The sequence below is a fragment of the Eulemur rufifrons genome, chromosome 20 (assembly GCF_041146395.1).
Source record: "Eulemur rufifrons isolate Redbay chromosome 20, OSU_ERuf_1, whole genome shotgun sequence".
Lineage (NCBI taxonomy): Eukaryota > Metazoa > Chordata > Mammalia > Primates > Lemuridae > Eulemur > Eulemur rufifrons.
This window is the reverse complement of record NC_091002.1, coordinates 36,382,012-36,401,974: the sequence shown is the minus strand read 5'-3', so window position 1 is coordinate 36,401,974 and position 19,963 is coordinate 36,382,012. Positions and strand designations below refer to the sequence as shown.

General features: G+C 33.7%; 1 protein-coding gene across 4 annotated transcripts in view; it reads right to left on the bottom strand.

The window, feature by feature from the left end:
• The window catches only part of MACROD2 (mono-ADP ribosylhydrolase 2), a 1,707,340-nt gene that overhangs the window by 1,239,533 nt on the left and 447,844 nt on the right, over positions 1-19,963 (bottom strand). The gene's annotated exons all lie outside the window — the stretch shown is intronic.

Here is a 19,963-nt window from a genome sequence, read left to right as displayed (position 1 = left end):
AACTCCCTAGAATATACATCCTTACCTACTGTCCTTGACTTTTTGAGCTGCTTCTTCCCATCTAGCCTAGCCATGGCATAGGCATATTTAACTTTAAATACAGAGGGCTTCATGTCACCACCTCATTAAAAAATCCTTCACGGCTGCTTTTTTGGGTTTTTTTTGGAATTTTTTTTTTTTTGGTCTCATTCTTTAAGAACTCCAAAGCAAATAGATCCCTCCCTATTCAAATCTATTTAGTGCAATTCCCAGCAACACATATGCATGTCTAATCATGCCCATCTTCATTTCTATTTTCCATGCCTTTCCACATGTTTTCTCCATCCAGCATATATCTTCCTTTCTCCCATCTGTCCAATAATTACCTCCACATTCACATCAAGTTTAAACTCCTCCTCAAGTACTGAGCTCTCCCTTTTTAGAAATACCATAGCACTTAAATGTATACTCATTCACTAGGCAATTACATAATCTCAAATTATTTTACGTTTTTATATTTTTCCAAAACTCCCAGCACACTGCTTTGTATATGGTTAGCTTTCAATAAAGATTTGTTTGACTGTTATAGCAAAAGTGTGTTGTAGCACTAGCTAGCCTGTGAAGATAATATTGCTCCTGTCTCCAGAACCTGTCTTATAAAGGTATTACACTAAAGCTTAAAGTACATAAAAAAGATCTCCTCAAACTTTATGAGGCTATACATTTTCTTCTAGACACCACACTATGTTAAGTTAATGTTCTTTCTTTGCAGACATAGGGTAGTGATATCCAGTTCATTGTTGGCTTTTATGTTTTGAATATTGCTCTAGAATTAGAGGTGGCCAGATTTAAGCACAGTCGTGTCTAAAATGACTTTTAAAACAGAGATCTCTAGAGATATTTTAAGTTTCTTGTGCTATGAGATATACTTGTAGGGAGTCAATCTAGGTATATCATGTAATTTACAAAAAGGAAACTACAGAGAAAAGAAGAGAGCAAAGAAAACTGATATTTAATAATTTGAGTGAAGCCTCGTACATCCCCAAAGAATCTTGTTAACAGCCTTGTGTTCTTTGGGGGAAGAAAGCAATGAGGGAGAAAATAGATTAAATGCAATAAATTTGTAATACACACAGAAAGAACTTCAATGGCACCAAACTATTAGAAATAAAAAAGTGCAGCCAATGCACAACTGGGCAAGCAGAGTCACTCAAGATAAAATAACTATATCAACATATATAGATGAGAGAAATAGTAATATGACCACAATAACTATATAAGAGGCAAAGCTGTAAAAATGGAAGAGTGAATCAGATCACTAGTACACTGTGCAAAATGGATGAACTTGAATTCATGTTTTTTTTGAAAAGGATCTGTTTACAGCTCTACCCTGATAGCCACTCAAGTGTATGGGGTAGGCTAGGAGTTAGAATGTGTACCCATCTAAGCCATGCCACACCATCATAATCTCACTCAAATCTTACTGCCCTACAAACCTCCAAACCCAGCCTGAAAATCCTGCCTGCTACCTTGCCTAGTAAGTATTTTTATGGGTATAGGGGTGACAGGACAAATTTTCATTCACATTATACCTACATTCTCTTTCCTCTAATGAATAGGGTTAGAGTGACTTTGCATTCCATTTTGCCCCAGATGATCCCAGTTCATACCTGTTTACTCAGCATTAGTTATTAATAGCATTATCTTTCATGATCAAAAGCATCCCAGCTTGCATAACATATTTATGATCACCTAAATGTAGTCAAAATAGCTTAAAAGTGATCAAGGGATATAGGTTATTAAATATTAAAAATATAATTCTTTGTAGAGTTGCAGGGAGAAATAATTGTCCGACATCCACAGTTTTCAATTCTAACCTCAAGAAGCTGTCATACAAATGTATGCCATGGCTCGATATAACCCTTCACCAACACATCAAAAGCAGCTCAAAGCACATGTCTCACAGATGGAAGGGTCAGTAAGGTCACCTTTGTATATCAGGACACCATATTTTTATAAAGTGCTGCAGAATTCATGCCATACAGCAGTATGTAGCATTTAGTGAATTGCATACAGATGTACCATTTTCCAGCTGGTTGTTGTTAGAAATTTTCTCTGTGAGTTTAAAATAGATTTTACCTGGATTTTCAGCTTAACCTGGCATCTGGCTAGCCACATCTAATATAGCAATTTTCTATACTGAAAATAGTATAGAGAAAACCAAAAATATAATGTTATGAAGAAACATAAACATTTCAATCATTATAATAAATATGAATGGTTTAAATTCTATTATTAAAACATTATGATTCTCAGAAGGGTTAGAGCTACATATATAATTAAATGGTATGAAAAAGTTAAAACTAGAAGATATAATAGTATAACAGACAAGTAATAACAAAAATCAAGCATAAATGGCAACATGACTATCAGAGATAATAGAATTCAATGTGAAAAGCATAAAATGGAACCAAGAAAGATGTTTTATTTTGACAAAACATATAGCCAAACAACTATATAGTCAATATCTCACAGAAATGTTATGCTAACATTACCTTAAAACTGATAAAATAATAACAGATGGAAACAAGGAGAAATTAACTATTTTACAAGAATAACTGGGGATTTTAGCACAACTCTCTCAGAAATTAGACATTAAAGTATGTAAAAATAGAGTGATGAGAAGATTTCATTATAAATTGTTCTAATCATTATATATACATAAGACAATGCACCCAAGGGGGGAAAAAAGACACAAGTCAAGAAATATATTCTTTTGAAACAAAAATAATACTAGTTTTAAAATCTGTGATACAATGGAATATTATTTAGTCATCAAAAATAATGAAGTCCTGTCATTTGCAGCAACATGTATGGAACTAGAGGCCATTATGGTTTGGTTTTGTTTTGCTTAATTTTTTTTATTTCAGCATATTACTGGGGTACATACAAATGTTTAGGTTATATATACTGCCTTTGTCCTGCCTGAGTCAGAGCTACAAGCGTGTCCATCCCCCAGACAGTGCATACCGTATCCATTAGGGGTGAATATACCTACCCCCCCAATATGCCTGACACCCAATGAATGTTATTACTATATGTGCACTTAAGTATTTACACATTACTTAGAAATTAATGACAAAAAATATACATATCAAAATCCATAAGATGACATCAAAGAATATTTTTATAAAATGCTACAGACTCATGTCTTATAACATTTACTATGTGATGTAGAAAACATAAAATTACATAAATATATTAGAAAATAAAACAATTCTGAAAATAAACATTAATTCAAAGTTTTAGAAAAATCATCTCACAGATACTGTAAGACTGGGAGAAATTACCAGACAGAGAAAGAAAGGAAAAATATAAAACCAGAAATGAATGAAATAGAAAAGCAAATAGTAGCTAAGTATAAAAGTAAAGCTGTTCTTTAAAAAAGATAGATAGGAAACTTCTTAATTCCTTCCATAAAGCTAAAATAAACCTGACACCCAATTCAGACAAAGACAGATAAGATAAAAAATAGAAAAGTATGGTCCTATTTCCCTTATAGAATTGGAAGGTAAAATCATAATCATAGCAAATCAAAGCAATACCTCTGAATGGAGTGGTGATAACACCGTTGTATTCATTTGTGAAAACTCATGGAAATATATACTAAAATGGTGAATTTTACTATATGTAAATTATACCTCAATTTAAAAATAATTTTAAAAACATATCAAAAGATTAATGTATCATGCTCAAGTAAAGTTCATCTTAAAAATGCAAGGATGGTTCAATACTATAAAATTCGCTAATGAAATTCCTTAAATTAACTCATTTGAAAGAATGTGTGTATATGAATATACATATATAAATTCAATTTTATGATTTATGTTTTTAATAAAATGCCCATTTCTATTCTATATAACCTAGAAATAAAAAGAAACCTTCTTAATCTTAAAAGGATTTCTTCCTGAAACTTAAAAAAATAAAACCTTTTAATGATGAAATATAAGGAGCATTTTCATTTATGTAAGAACTTAGATAAGAATACCTATTAGTGATATACTATACAAAACTGAACTCAGTCCTAATAGGAAAATAATTGATTTATGAAAATATTGCAAAAATGAGACAAAGCTGTAATTAAGTGCAGACAATATAATAATTTACAAGAAAAATAAAAGATATTAACTGAAAAAATTTTATAACAAAAGGGAATCCAAAGTAGCTAGATAGGAGAAAATTAATATGCAATATTTAATAATATCCCTATATATCAAGTTAAAAATTTAATGAAATAAACATTTTAATCACAATAGCAACAGAAAACAGTAAACACTTAAAAACAAACATAAGGATGGGCAGTCAATGTATAAAATTCCATAAAAGCTATAAAAAAGACATAAATGAGAAAACCTATGTTGGTAGTGGATAATATTAATAAAATTCAGTATTATTAAAAAAATCATTTCCCTAAATTAAATCTAAAATAAACTTTAAAACATAAGAATACTTTCCAGAACTGGAAATAATTTTTAGGTTTATTTGATGGGAAAAATATTGACTGTGTAGAAATACAGCAAATTTCTGAAAAAGACTAATGAGGAAGTATCAGCTTGTTCAAATATTATGATGTTATAGTAATTAAAAATAATTTGAAACCTGAGTTGATACAGGGACATAGATCAGTGACACAGAAAAACTTTTAAAATAAATCTCAATATATATGAAATTTTGTATATGACAAATGTAGCATATCAAAATATTGGGATAAAGATGGATTATTCATTCATTCACTAACTTTTATGGAGGGTGGTAAAGAAAAGTAAGTGTACAGAACAAAATTATGTCAATTAAGAGCATTTTGAGGAACTTAAAATGTTTGAAATTTGATCAAATCACCATCTGCATTTCCAACTGGTTAACAACAGAGAAAGCCAAATTGGCATTTCATGTACAGTTCTAAGTAACGATTTATCTTAGTCTTTTGATATTTAAACTAGTGCTTGAATTTTCCATTGTTACAGCAGAAAGTATTTATTCCTTAATATCATCTGTGAAAGCACAACTTTTCTTTTGCATCTTTTCACATGGCACCCTAGAATTAGGAAACTTAAAGAAAGATATTACTGATTAAATCAATTTATCAAGAACATTCTGAGACAGAATATAAAGGATCCATTTAGTCAAAGAATATGCAAACACTCACTGTCAGAGTTAACAGATAGGATGCATATCCACACACAATCACCAAATTGAATTTCATCACCCTTTATCACAAGTCCTCAGACCACCTTTACTTAGCAAGATGGAAATATATATACTGCCTGATTGTTCCTGCTTCACAAATTCACATTTCCCTTTTGGCAACCACGAATTTTCCCCTATGTTCTCCAAAATGTAAGGAATTAAAACAAAACAAGCAAACTAATAAATACATGTAAGGGCATCATAAGTCTATCCTATTTAGTGTACTGGTTGTCATTATAACATATACATTTTTATTCATACAAAAACATTGTGATCATTTTCCTCTGTGTTCCCTAATGGTGTTTAAATGGTTGGCCTTACAAGGACTTAGTAACAGTCAGTTCTAGCTAAGGAAACTACATAGAAAGCTACACACATTACATAGGACACCTAAATGTCAGCATTTTCTTTAAAAATATTTTAACACCAACAAAAATATTTTAATCTACCAAGATCTTGTATTTGAAGAAGATCTTTGTCCAAAAACTATTTTTCTGTGGAATGGTAGGCAGTCTCCTGAAGATTGTTCTCTCATCAGTGTAGGAACACCTTACTTAGGTAATCTTTTCTGTAAACTTCATGAGTCAGGAACCATATCTTTCCTGTTTATTGATTACTGGGCAATAGTTAGCAGAGCAAATGTATACAATAAATATTTTGTGAATTAAGAACTAAAGAGAAATATATATAATACCATTATATATAATAACATACCTAAAAAACTAGCTATATAATTATCTATATTCAAAACAAGTCTCTGCACTAAAGCATTTGCATATTCCTGTTGATATCCTCTGAAATTCTTAGTCAGAACCTACACTCATACTTTACACATGACTCTAAAGGTTTTAATTTCAACTACGCAGAAATGGAGTTATGTCAGTAGCACAGTGTGTGATTTGGGAGATGTTAGCACTCCATAATTTTCAGAGATTCTAACACTTCCCAAAAAAATCACACATGCTAAGTAAAAAGCAATATGCTTTTATGTACACCCAGATACCCTTCCAACTATATTGTCCTTTCTATGTAAAAATTCTGGCTAAAGCATGTCAACTTCAGGATCAAGCTGTTCCTTTACTCCAGCCAGAACTAGGCTGTTCTAAAGAGGTCAGCATAAGAAATTCATTTATGGTCCTTAGCTATAGTGACATCAGTCTATAGTTAGGGAGACCAGTACCTCCAGTTTCTTTGAAGAGCTTAAGACAACTTTATTGAAAGATTTGTTCCTAGAAGATTTGCTAATCATAGAATCATAGAATTTTAGAGTTGGAAGAAACCTCAGAAAAGAATCAGGCATCATTCATTTGATAATTCAATAACTTATTCAACAAGCATTTATTAAATAACTAGTAAAGAATTGACAATAACTTCTAGTTCAGCTTCTTGTTAACTAAGGTATCAAAAACTTTTAATTAAGCTCAATGCATTCTATTTGAAAAAGCAAAAAAATGCAATAATTTTGAAAGATTTGTCACTCTTTGCTATGGACTGAATGTTTGTATACCCTTAAAATTCATATGTTGAAGCTCTAATGTGATGGCATTGGAAGTGGGGCCTTTGGGAGGTTATTTGGCCACAAGGGTGGAGTCCCCATGATGGGATTAGTTGTCTTTATAAGAAGAAAAAGAAAACTCTCCCTTTTTCTCTCTGTCATGCAAGGATACAACAAGAAGGTGGCCATCTGCAAACCAAGAAGAGGGCCCTTACCACAAACTGAATAAGCCTGCACCTTGACCTTGGACTTCCCAGGGTCCAGAATGTGAGAAATAAATTGTTGTTTTAGCTACACAGTCTATGGTATTTGTTACAGCAACCCTAATTAAGACATGGCCAACATTTACTATATTAAACTTGAAACAAAATGGCTTGATTTTAACATCTGTATTCCTAAAGTAAACATAACTTAAAGAAATGAGCTTCAGTTATCTCAGCATGCTCTGTACATGGAAGAGCTAATGCCTAAGCAACACACTACTGGGTAAATGAGGTTCTTGTGGGAAATCTGGACCCACTTGAGCTTGCTGGATAGGAAAGCCCTTAATGGAATTAGAATACTTCATTGGTTGAAATAAGATGTAATTGGAATAGTTAAAAGGTGAGTGGACTAAGAAAATGAAATTGAATCCCTAATTCCTGGAAGCATTTGTTAGAGAAGCGGAAAAGGAACAGAACAGCAGGCCAACCCAATGCCAGGTAACACAAGAGCAAAGCCTTGTTCTAAGGAGGACTGATTGTGCCTGTGGTAATTGCCTCAGATGACAGAAGGAAAATAGTGGAAGTGTTCATGCATGTGGCACCTCTCAGTTCTGCTCACTCTGTCTCTTTCTTGCCTTCTCTATAGAAATCATGTTAGAATGAGGTTTCTATTTGTATTTGTCTGTCTCTTGCTATCTTCCTGTCAGTTTTTAAAGTGAGTCATATGCCATGGATAGGAATAAATATTTTATATAAATTGTATCCGGTCCTCTCAACAACCTTGTAAAGTAGATCTTAATAATCTCATTTCATAGATGAGCAAGTATGGACTTGGGGAGATGATATTACTGATCTAACATCACTGTGTTAGTTTCTCTTCTCCTGAAATCAGAGCATGAGACAAGGACTTAGATACAGATAGTGTATTTGGGAGGTGATCTCAGGAATCAGACAGAAGTTGTGAGAAGAATGAGAGAGGGAAGAAAGTGAGGCCAATATAAGGGTCCATTACTAAGGCTAATGTTATGGGCAACCAGGCCTTGAATCCATTCGGACATCCTGAGAAAAGTACAGATGTTCCTGATCCCTTTGGTTAATGCTTGTCCTTGGGGCATTAACACCCCATTCTTCTGGCCCCTACAGGTCTGTGGAACTCCAGCAACATAGAAAAAGGTCATGGGCAGAAGCCTAAAAAACATATTCATGCTTGAGTTGGAATACTGTTGGCTTGTAGTGAATCGGAGCTTGCACAGAACTATCCACTGCAGCTGTTTCTCAAGTCAGAGAGAAGGCAAGTACATGTCACAAAGCATCAGAGTTATGTGCTATAGTCACACAGGTCCTCAGTTCCTGAGCCTGGAAATAATCCCAGACAGTTGAATTGCATCATCCATGCACATAACCGCCATGTACTCAACTGCACGCACTTGGCCAAAAAGAGACAGAAAGAAAAGATCAGGAGCTCAGACGATCCTGACACCATTTCACTTGATGCATATGCCCCAGAGTGAGTGTGATTCTGGAGCTATGACCCCCTCCTGTGTTTTTCTTATTATATGAGTATCTCATGGCAAAGAATGTCATTATAATGTTCAAATACACATATTTTCAAACATCTGGTGCTCAACTGAGGAAATCGAAATCAATTTTAATGCTGGAGGAAAAAAATGATTGTGTGGTCCTTATTAATATGTTTAGCCCTATTTATTTTCTGGGCAATGGAAGATGCAATTACCCTGCACTGGGACCCTAACTGGAAAGTGCTTGCCTTTCCACTGCACAAATCGCATCACACTGCATCAGCATCATTTCTCTCTCTGCAAAATCTCTCCCATTTCATTTAATATTGTGCTGATGGTACTGAGCTATCATATTGTCTGAATCTATAAAATGTTTGCTGCACAGTCTAGAGTGAATGTGTGGTGTGGGTACTGATCAAGAAAGTAGGGCAAGCTGTTAGGAGGACACCAGAAGGAGGACTCAAGGTGAAAAACTTGTAGAGAATGATAAGGGCAGGAGACACAAGAGTAAGCCCCCTAAGCAGTCCCCAACCTTCTGGCACCAGGGACTGTTTTCATGGTAAACAATTTTTCCACAAACTAGGGAGGAGGGGATGGTTTCGGGATGATTCAAGCATATTGCATTTATTGTGTACTTTATTTCTATGATTATTACATTGTAATATATAATGAAATAATTATACAACTCACCATAGGTTGGGGACCCCTGCCCTAACAGATAACATGGGGATAACGCTCTCTTCTGGCTTTCAAGATTTGGGAGTAAAGTGTTCCACATCATATAGTAATTTAATAAAATTAATGTATTAAGTAGAAAAGTAATGGGATAAAAAGAAAAACCACAACAGAAAAGGGGGCACACACTAAAATATGCCTACCATGATTTTTCTCTTCCATACTACTTTAGCTTGGACGAAGTTAAACAGCAGAGCTTGAGATGAGGTCTTGTATGCAGGTAGTTTATTTGGGGAAGTGGTTCCCCAAAAACTGGAATGGGAGTTGCGGGGAGTGGGAAGTGTGAAACAGGAAGGAGAAAAGCAATTCCAAGGGTGTGTAGTTGCACTGCTGATTGATGTGGGCAACTGAGGTTCAGTCTTTCTCTGGAAACGTGTAGAATAACACTTTGGAACTGTCTGCCTGAGACACAGAAAAGAGGAGCATTTTACCACTTGCTCTTATTATACTGGTGAAGAATTGAAACCGTTCTATAATGTACTGCACTAGCTGAGTCCTAAGAGAAGTAGCTGAGAATCCCCAGAGCAGAGAACATAGCTTGAGGTACAGCTGAGATGAGAACTTATCAGGCTATATCTCTGTTCAGCTGATGCAGCAACAATGGGTTAAGAAAAGAAGTAGGCAGGAAAGATGTGAAATAGGGCATAAGAGATGTCTAACACTCATATTAAAACATACTCTGTCCAGCAAAGTGTCCACAGAAAGGAGCCAAGCCATGGTGACCAAGTTTTATATACTTGAATAATGTAAAAATAATATAAACCATGAATCATGGCCTTTTATAAGGCTCCAAAGTCCAACTCCATAAAAATGATATTTTTAAATAGAAAATCTATCCTAGAATTCTAAATTAAGGAAGTTATGCTACAGGATTTTTAATAAGGTCAAGAATAATAAATAATAAAATGAATGAAGAAATAGTAAATGTTTAAATCAATGGTTCACAACCTCAGCTACACATTGGAATCCTGTAGGTAGCTTCGAGAAATACAGATGCTCAAGTCCCACAGTCAGAGGTTCTGACTTGATTGGTCTGGGGTATAGTTAGGACATGATAATTATTAGAAATTCCCCATGTAATTCTAATGTGCAGCTAAGGTTGAGACACATTGGCTTAAACAAAGCACAAGTTAAAAACCAAAAGTGTTTCAAGTACTAGTAGGGCCTAGAAACCAGAATGTTTTTCCTCTAATTCAAGCATTTAGATCATATGCTTCAGCTGAGAATGTCTGGGCTGTGTTATTGTTTTAGATTTCCAAAGGAGCCTCTAATATGACACTCACAACATCAGCCTTTGCAAACTGCTCACAGGTAGATTGGTAATTAGTAATTTTTTACTCACAAGGGACTGCCAGGTGAGCAGAGGATCAGTTTAACTTTTTCAATGTGTTCTTCAGAGAGAAAGCTCTGCAATGACTGACTGAATAAATAAATTCACTGATAATAAATGAAGCAATCTGCTACTGGATGTTTGCCCCCAAAGTATGCATTACTAAGTTTGAGGTCATTAAAATGTTAAAATGGTAAAAGAACACTGACAAAAGAACACATGTCTACTGAGTGTTTGGCACAACTTGTTAGCTTCAAGCTTCCTTTCTTTGGTAGAAAAAGTACGTCCTAAGGTCGTGACTTCCTAGTTTTCATTTTCACCTATACTATAGCCATTATAACTTTGACCTGACCACCCTCTTAAGAGAAGCCAGGGCTTTGCTAGCATGTGTTTACAAAGCACAATCTGAGCCATGTAGTCTCCTCATGTTATCACCAGGAGTGTCTTAAAATACAAAATGCAGATCTGAAAGATGACATTCAATTTTTACTTGACAGTTGCAAATTGCATTTTATAATGAAAATCATAATACTTGCTTTTGATATGTTTTCAGGCAAAGGGAAAAAATCAAATTCTATTTATTCAGATCAATTGAAAAATGGAGTAACCAAGATAATGGAAATATCCATTTAGTGCCATTGCATATTAAGTCTGCATGGCTTTCCAGTTTTCAGAAACTTAGAACACAGTAAATACTCTTAGTGCTATAACTACCCAGGGATGATCAAGATTTTGCTGAGCAATTAAGTTCATCATTGTGAACATCTGCTACCATACACAAGACCATGAATTTTCTTCCCAACTGGTCTCTATCTATGTAACTGAGTTAGCCTCTTCAACCAGACTATCTGGACTCAGATGTTTAATTATTTTTTTAAAGAAGACCTCTAATCAACATGCTTTGAAAAATTCCACTTAGCAGCAAGGCACTTAATTATCTTGCTAACCTTTTGTTCAGTTGCTTTGTAAATAATGACATGAAACATTCCATCTTTTTACTTCCAAGCTTTTCTTCTTACTGATTAGATTCTACTTAAATAGCATCATGTTCCTTCAAGTTCCTCCAAGATGAGGGATTTTCTTTAATCACCTGAAACCTGCTGGTCTGCCTCTTTAGCATCCTGTGATATCTCATCCAACAAGCTTAAATCAACAATACAACTACTTACTCCTAACAGGTTGAGTACATTAATCCTCATCTCTTTATCAGGCTTTTATATTAATTCAAGTATTCAAAGATATGCAAAGTGGATTTTGAAATACAAGATGATTGCAATAAAGTGAGCTTTTCCTCCAAGTTTTTAACCATACCTTATATTAAAAGAAAAAGTTAATACAATCAAATGACTTCTTTATAAGAAAAATCAAATTTCTATTAAAAATAAAAAGTGATGATTAACAAAACATGTATTAAATATTGAAATGGTTTTTCCCTGAAAAGCACAAAAAGCAGGTATTAAACATGTATTTTCAATCTGGTTATAAAATGTCATTTGCACCTGTCAAAGAAAGAGTAGGTATCAAAAATTGAATATAGCTACTTCCCAGAATTAAAAAGAAAGGAATGTGCTATGTTTTTTTTTAAAATTTAGGGAGATACTCAAATTAAAAGAGGATGAAATGGTAAAAAATAGAGAATAGGGCTTTTAGCCCTAGCTTAAAGAAATGCAACCCATAAAATTTACAAGAACTTCCAAGAAACATGAGAAGAAAAACAATTAAATTCAAGAAGATTTAGAGAAGAAAGGAATTCTTAGAAGAAACAGCTGAAAAGTCTTATAAACTAGAGACATATACTCCTCCCTATAAAATTTCAAAGCTGTAGAAAAGTAAATTATTATCCACATACAGTCAATATCTAGCTTAGGTTTCAGTGAATTTACCTTTGTCTGATATAAGCTTTTTTTTTTATTCCGAAGCAATACTTGCACACTTATAAAAATAAATTGAACTGCTTGTAACTAAATCCATCTGAAATTTGGCTGTAATATTTTTAAAATTTTGACTGAATAAAGTAAAAGGCATATAGAATTAGATGCATTATTGTCAAAATTATACTCTTGTAACAATTTAAAAGGAGGAATGGAGTTCCCTGAGTTACTTTTTGTTAAAAAGCAAGTAAATATTTGACTCAACAGGATTCTTTAAGGAAAAATAATGACATTTTAGCAAAGAATACATTTCTGAGAGGCATCCATCTGAATAAAAATCACTGGATTATCAATCCCTGCATTAAATAAAACACTAAAAATCTCTGTCTCCAATTTATAGAATAAAACAAACAATTTTCTTTTTTCTGAAAGTACATAGCCTCCATAACAAACTACCTTGTCTCTGAATACTTTTAATGTCTTCCAAATAAATTTAAAAATTCATCATAAACATTTTATCAGTTAAGTAAAAGAATAACAGAATATTCCAAAGTGTAAGAAGCATAAACGCTAAATTTTTGAAAAAAAATCCACCATCAGATTGTTTAAAAATCATGTGACATATAAAGGAAAATTATGGAGATAATTTCAAAAATTAGATAAAAATAAAGGCATTTAAAATAATACATTTAATATTTCTATAATATTATATTGAAATTTGCACTAGTTTTTTCCTTAAGTTTTGAAAAGCTGCTATTGATGTGTGACATATATATATGTATATATATATATTTTTTTTTCTTTCTATTTTGAGACAGAGACTCGCTCTGTTGCCCTAGATAGAGTACAATGGCATCATGATAGCTCACTGCAACCTCAAACTCCTGGGCTCAAGAGATCCTCCTGCCTCAGCCTCCTGAGTAGTTGGGTCTGCAGGTGCATACCAAGATCCCTGGCTTATTTTTCTGTTTTTAGTAGAGACAGAGTCTCACTCTTGCTCAGGCTAGTCTCAAACTCCAGAGCTCAAGCAATCCTCCCGCCTCAGCCTCCCAGAGTGCTAGGATTATAGGCAAGTGCCACTGCACCAGGACTATATATATACACATATATATGTTTATATATGTATATATTTGTGTGTATACACACACACACATATATATATACATATATATATATATCTTTTGAAAAATACAAAAAAATTAATTATCTTTCCTCTTGTAAGAGCCTTTAAAATTCCATGCCATTTTCTAAATAACAATTTTTAAAAGATGGCAAGTCACAGAATAAGAAGAACATCAGGTTGTACTTCAGAAATCCTGTACTTCACCAAACTTGCTTGGAGAAATCAATTCAGCCCTTTAGTGTTTCATTTTACATTGAGGAAATTGACATCTATTTATTCTACTTTCATTTACAGTTTTATGATTCTAAGTCAACGGATGATCTTCCCAATTCTAACTCCAAGCTATTCCTTATACAGTTCTAAAGCTAAGTTCTAAAACCATAATTCTAAAGTTCACATTAAACCTAATCACTTTTAGGTTTAAAAAAGTTACAGTTTTGAAGTATATACTTTATAAGTTCAGAAAAGTAATTTTCAATATAAAATTATTTATTCATAACTATATTCAGATATTAAATAGGGCTTTTCTCAAGGTTGAACATATTATTTAAAAACTGCATATTTTTGGATTTTATTAATAGGATACTTACATATAGCATTTCAGAATTTGGAAATCTCTTTCTCTCTGAGTATTTATATCCTCAATGATTTGGCCATCCAGTCCCCTAGGTCTAAAAACATTATCTTAAACAGTAACTGATTACTGATGAAGAGATGTCACTCCTTTAAGGTGGAACAGCAGAGCCTATCATTTGAGAATCATACCCAGAAAAAGTTTCAAATTTAAGACTCCATCTCCAAATGTGTCATTCACACAGACAACTGGATATTCTGACTAGATCAAAAGAACATGGTTTTCAGCACACAATTCAAACTCATGACTACTACCAGCTATATTTATAAAGTTATGTAACAAACTTTACTTAAAGATATGTTCAAATAAATTCTGCAAGTACTTTGAGAATGCTCCAATTATATTGCATTATATTTGTGTTAAAAGTGTTAATTTGTCCAGTATAAGTCCCTGAAATAAAATCCAGTTTTTAATACCGCTTTTGCATTTCTACATTGTTATAAATGACAAAAGTTTTTAAAATGGAGTGGCCGCATGCTCTCTTGACCTCTGAGAGCCCTTTATAACAGTGTTTGCAAACAGAAAGTCCAGATGTCACTGGAAAGTGTCACATTTATGTTGGATCTGGGCCTTTTAATTATATCGAAATAGGGCAAATGCCTATAGCGCGTTCTTAACTTGGGACCTCCATATTTTGCACTGTCTAAATTAATCAACTGGTTTCCAAAAGCAACTTTGCCATTAACAGCTCTGAGGCATATTGAAAACGGCAGTTACACTTTCAATCGGTAGCAGAGATTAAAAAAATATGAAATAGACTCTGGCAAGGGAACCAGGCTCACACAAAGGGCCTCTCATAAAGGCTTCCTTGAATTGGGGGAAAAATCTGTCAGGTGGCAGCAGGGCTTTGTGGTTCATGCCATCGCACTCCCCTTGTCTTTAATCACCCATGAAGAGTGGCAGTTCTGTTGCTATTGGCCATCAAATCACATCAAAACCTGGGCCTGAGTCTGCAAATTTTGAAGCCTCTGCTCAAGCGGCATAAGCCTCTCTGTGTCATCTTGGGAACAAGTAATGACATCCTTTTTTCTCTTTCATAAATACCCGTTGTGGGGGTGGGGAATCTGAATTAGGAAATTAGCATGCTGGTACCCCTTCCTGATGCATGCTATCTAAAAGATCATGTGCCTGTTGAAAAAAGTCATTGTTTCACAAAATGGATATAACCTAGGCTCTCCGATGTAAAATGAAGACAAATGCTTATTTAGGTGCCTGTGATATATACAGGGATTTTCATAGAAATAAAATTCTCTTTCAACAAGTTCTATATACTTAATTGCAACATTATAAGCATCACTCAACAGAAAGATAAATATTTGTCTAGGTAATCTTATTGCACTGAATTTAAGCAATAATCTGCCATTATTATAAAGTTCACTGACCTGGGTAGACCATTTCCTTTTTAAAATTACATTTAATAATTTCCTTACCCAAATAAAGCTCTAAGTAATAAGGCATTATAATTTTTGCCTATATTCCTAATGAATATTAAAATATATATTCATAAAATATATATGCCAAAATTAATTTATTTTCTAATTTGAAATAGGATTATTGAGATTCTATGAATACCCACTGAAATTCAATTGATGAAATGTGATTTAACATGAAATAAATAGAATTGTGAGTTTCTCAAATCATTTCTGAAGTGTGGTCTGGGGATGTCTGGGCATTCTTGAGACTTTTTCAGGGAGTCTACAAGGTTAAAACTATTTTCACAATAATACTAAGACATTATTTGATTTTTCACTCTCATTTCTCAAGAGTGTATAGTGGAGTTTTCCCGGAGTCTACATGATGTGTGATATCATTATAAATTGAATGCAGAAACAGATATGGGAATTCAGCTGTCTTTTATTTTAAGCCAGATATTAAAGTGTTTTGCAAAACTGTAAAATGATGCCCCTTTTCTTACTAAATTGTTTAATTTTCAAAATATAGTTATTTTTTATTAAAAATATGTTATTTATATTAACATACAATGGGATTATCATTGCTTTAGATAATTAATAAATATTTTTAAATTTTGTTAGTTTTAATTTCCAATTCAGTAAATATTGCTATATATAATACAATAAGTAAAACTCTATCATTTTTAAGAGTGTAAAGGGGTTCTGAGACAAAAAAATGTGAATACTTATTTATAAAATGTAATGTCATATTTTATATATTTTTGTACAATACTTATTTTAAAATTTATATATATATAATTTGTCAATCATTTCCCAAATGCAGGACACTGAAAAAAGAGTTTTACATATATCATTCATCTGCCTTAGCTAGAGTAGTAGTGGGCAAGTGAACAGAGAGCCTGAATCAGAAAAGCCTACACCGATGTTGGGTTCTGCAGGGCTTAAGTAGGATGCATTGTGGCCAAGGCAAAGAGATCACTGCTTGTCTTGCCCATTATCCCTATAGACCTTAGCACATATTAGATGAATGAATGAATGAATGAATGAAAGGCAGGGTAAATGCTGTTGCTAGGTTAGAGATGCAGCTGAGAGAGTAGAGTTCAATAGAACGAGAACAGGTAACATTCTGAATGAGTCAACCCAAAACAATGGAAAAAGACAAGTAGAAGTCCAGGCAGGTAGCAGAGTTTTGAGCCCAAGGAGCAATGAGAGCAGAAATGAGATACAGAGCCTAAGCTAGTACCAGGATGACAGCCTTAGGCATGTCTCATGTTCTCACACACCTGGCACCTGACCACTACCACGAAATGACACTGTCTCACAGACGGTAGAGTCCTTCTTGGTTATCTCTCTCCCACATGGGATCCTGAAAGCATCAGGCTCCTATTGGAAGGTCAGCCCCTCACGGTTGAGGCTACTTCCTCATGCATGCAAAAGGTCAGCCCTGATGGAGATGGTACTAACAGCTGAGCCTGGAGATACAGGATTCCCATTGCTGAAATAAGCTATTTGTTCTGCTCCTGGAAATTTTTCTCTGGCACCCATCCAAGCCTTGCTCCTATCAGTGAACCAAGGCAAAGACAGACTTTGGATAGGTTTAACCACCAGCCACACATTTTAGATAAATTGGGTAAAGATCTAATTTCTCAGTAAGTACAATTGTTTGGTGATTTTTGTTAGACTTTTATTGTGAGATATAAAACACTTTCAAAAGGACAGCAGTATAGCAGTAAGTATTCTTTCTAGGACCCAGGAGTCTAACATCCTGGAAAGAACACCTGAATAAAGTGACGTTCATTTTAATGAGTATTCCTGAAAAAAAATGTGGTTTTCTCTAAGGCCTAATCCCATCCTCTATCCATAACATTCTTAACAGGTCTTATCTATTATAAAATATATATACATACATACTCAGGTCCTCAGAAGTAGATGAGGATATAGCAGAGAATTGAAAAGAAAAAAGATTTGTATGAATTTCCATTTAGTTTCTGTCCCTTAGAAGATTGGGAGCTTCATGGGGGCAGATATTGTTTCTTACATATTACTGGCACTCAATAAGTATTTGTTTAATTAATAAATGTAGGAATGAGTAAATGAATGGATGGATTCACTAGCTCCAGAAAGGAGAGCAATGACAGGTAATACTATGGTATGCTAGGCCTGGTTATACTGTAATAACTGTTATTTATTTACATTGTTATTTATGTTCCCTTGAATGTGGTAATAGCTCACTAAGCCTAATTCTATACTACAATGAGTAGTACAGCAAAGCACAAGACTCAGGTTTCTGGTGACTTTTAATAACAGTCTGACAGAGCAGCAGCTAGAATGTACACAGATTTTCTATTTTCATGGCTCTTTCAGTATTCTTGTTTTCACAATTTATTCACTTAAATATTCAGTAAGTGCTAATTACTTGCCAGATATAGTTCTAAGAACTTGGCATGCTACAATGAATGAGAGAGAGAAATCTCAGCCCCCATGAGATTTGCATTCTAGTAAACAAACAATATAGAAAATAATTGATAATTCCAGGGACTCACCATGGTCCCATAAAGTCTTAGGTATTATCATACCCATTTTCATATGAGCAAAGTAAATCCTAGAGGGGTTAAGTAAGCGACTGGGCCCAAGAACTCAGTTTATCAAGGACAGAACCAGAACTTGATTCTGGTCTAATAATACCAAATCCTGATGTTATTCCACCTGGCTATAACACCTTAAAAACTATGCAAAAAAAAAAAGGCCATTTCACAATGAATAAATACTGCTTATACTTACACTATTCTCTATTTTTCTCTGAGGCTGGCATATTCTGAAATAGGTGCATGTAAACACAACTGATAAAACTGGAAACTGATTCCAATTCACATCAAACTCATGATGTAAATATCTTTAAATTTTTACTGGAGTATTATAAATATGAACACTTATCTTAAGTGTGCAGCCCAGTGAATTTTCATAAGCTGAACACATCCTTCTAACCAGCATCAAAAACAAAACATCACTACTCCCCGAAAATCCTTCCTGATGTCCCACTTCCAGTCACTATACAAATCCCCAAGGGTAACCACTGTTCTGGTTTATAACTGCACAAATTAGTTTTGCCTATTTTTGTACTTTGAATAATGGGTTCATACAATATACATTGTCTTACATTTGACTTCTTTCTTTCAAATATTGCATTTGTGAGATTCATCCATATTATGTATAGAGATTATTCATTCTCATTCAATTTATTTATCTTTTCTACTATTGATTGGAATTAGAGTAGTTTCCATTTGGCAACAATTACAGATAGTGCTGTATGAAGATTCTTATACAGTCTTCTGGTGAATATATTACAGATTTTTCTTGAGTATCTACCTAGGAGTGGTATTGTTGGTTCATAGGGAGATACATGTTCAGCTTTAGTAGATACTGTCAAACAGTATTCCAAAGTGGTTATACTAATTTACTTTCTCACCAGCAGTATTTGAGAGTCCTAATTGCTCTAGGCTATAAATATTTAAATTAGATGCCAAGATGCCTTCAAAAATGAGTACCAATTTATATCTGAGATAGTCTCATACTGTTTTATTTCTTTGCACAGAAATACAGGTATGACTGGCCTATATTTTTAAAATAGAAATAAGGTAACAAATAAACACACCTTAGTGCTCCCTATCATTAGTCTTTTCTTTAAGGCACTTCCGTGTACCAGGAGGAACTAGAGAATGTAGGTAGGAAAGAAATGTCGAGGTCTGGGATCTCATACTATCTACGACAAAATGTATTAAGCAAACATTTCCAAACTGAATATGACTAATCATTTGTCTGGAGTGATAATATTCTTTTTCTTCCTTTTCCTTCTCATATATCTGTGCATTTTTGAAATAATAAAGTGCCTTCTCCTAAAATATCAGCAACTACATAATACATAAAGATAAGGCTTTAGACAACTAAAGTATCCAGGAAATTGATAATTGCTCTTTCCTAATTGTAGAAAGAACCCATCACTATAATTTGCAAAGGCTGGTGAATCCCGATTATAAAGTAAATCCATTTGAGACCATTCCTCTGCCTTTTGATTTTAATAGAATGCCTCTTTCTATCAAATAACTGTGAGCAGGTAAAAACTTATCTCTATTCTAATTCTGATAAATGGAACATCACAAATATGTAAGACTTTGTACCATTTGGAACATGAACATTTTTGCTCCTAAACCTCCAACCAGAGCCCATGAAATCACAGGGACCAAATCACATTTCAAAAGCCAAATACATAATAGGTAATAAACCTTTAATGACTAGAGAAATAGATTACTTTTTTATTAAAAGTGATAGAAGCACAAAAGGAAACTCAGGGCTCTCCAGGTTAATTTTCAACCATGATTATAATATGATAGTGCTAAAAAGAATTTTAAACATCTGG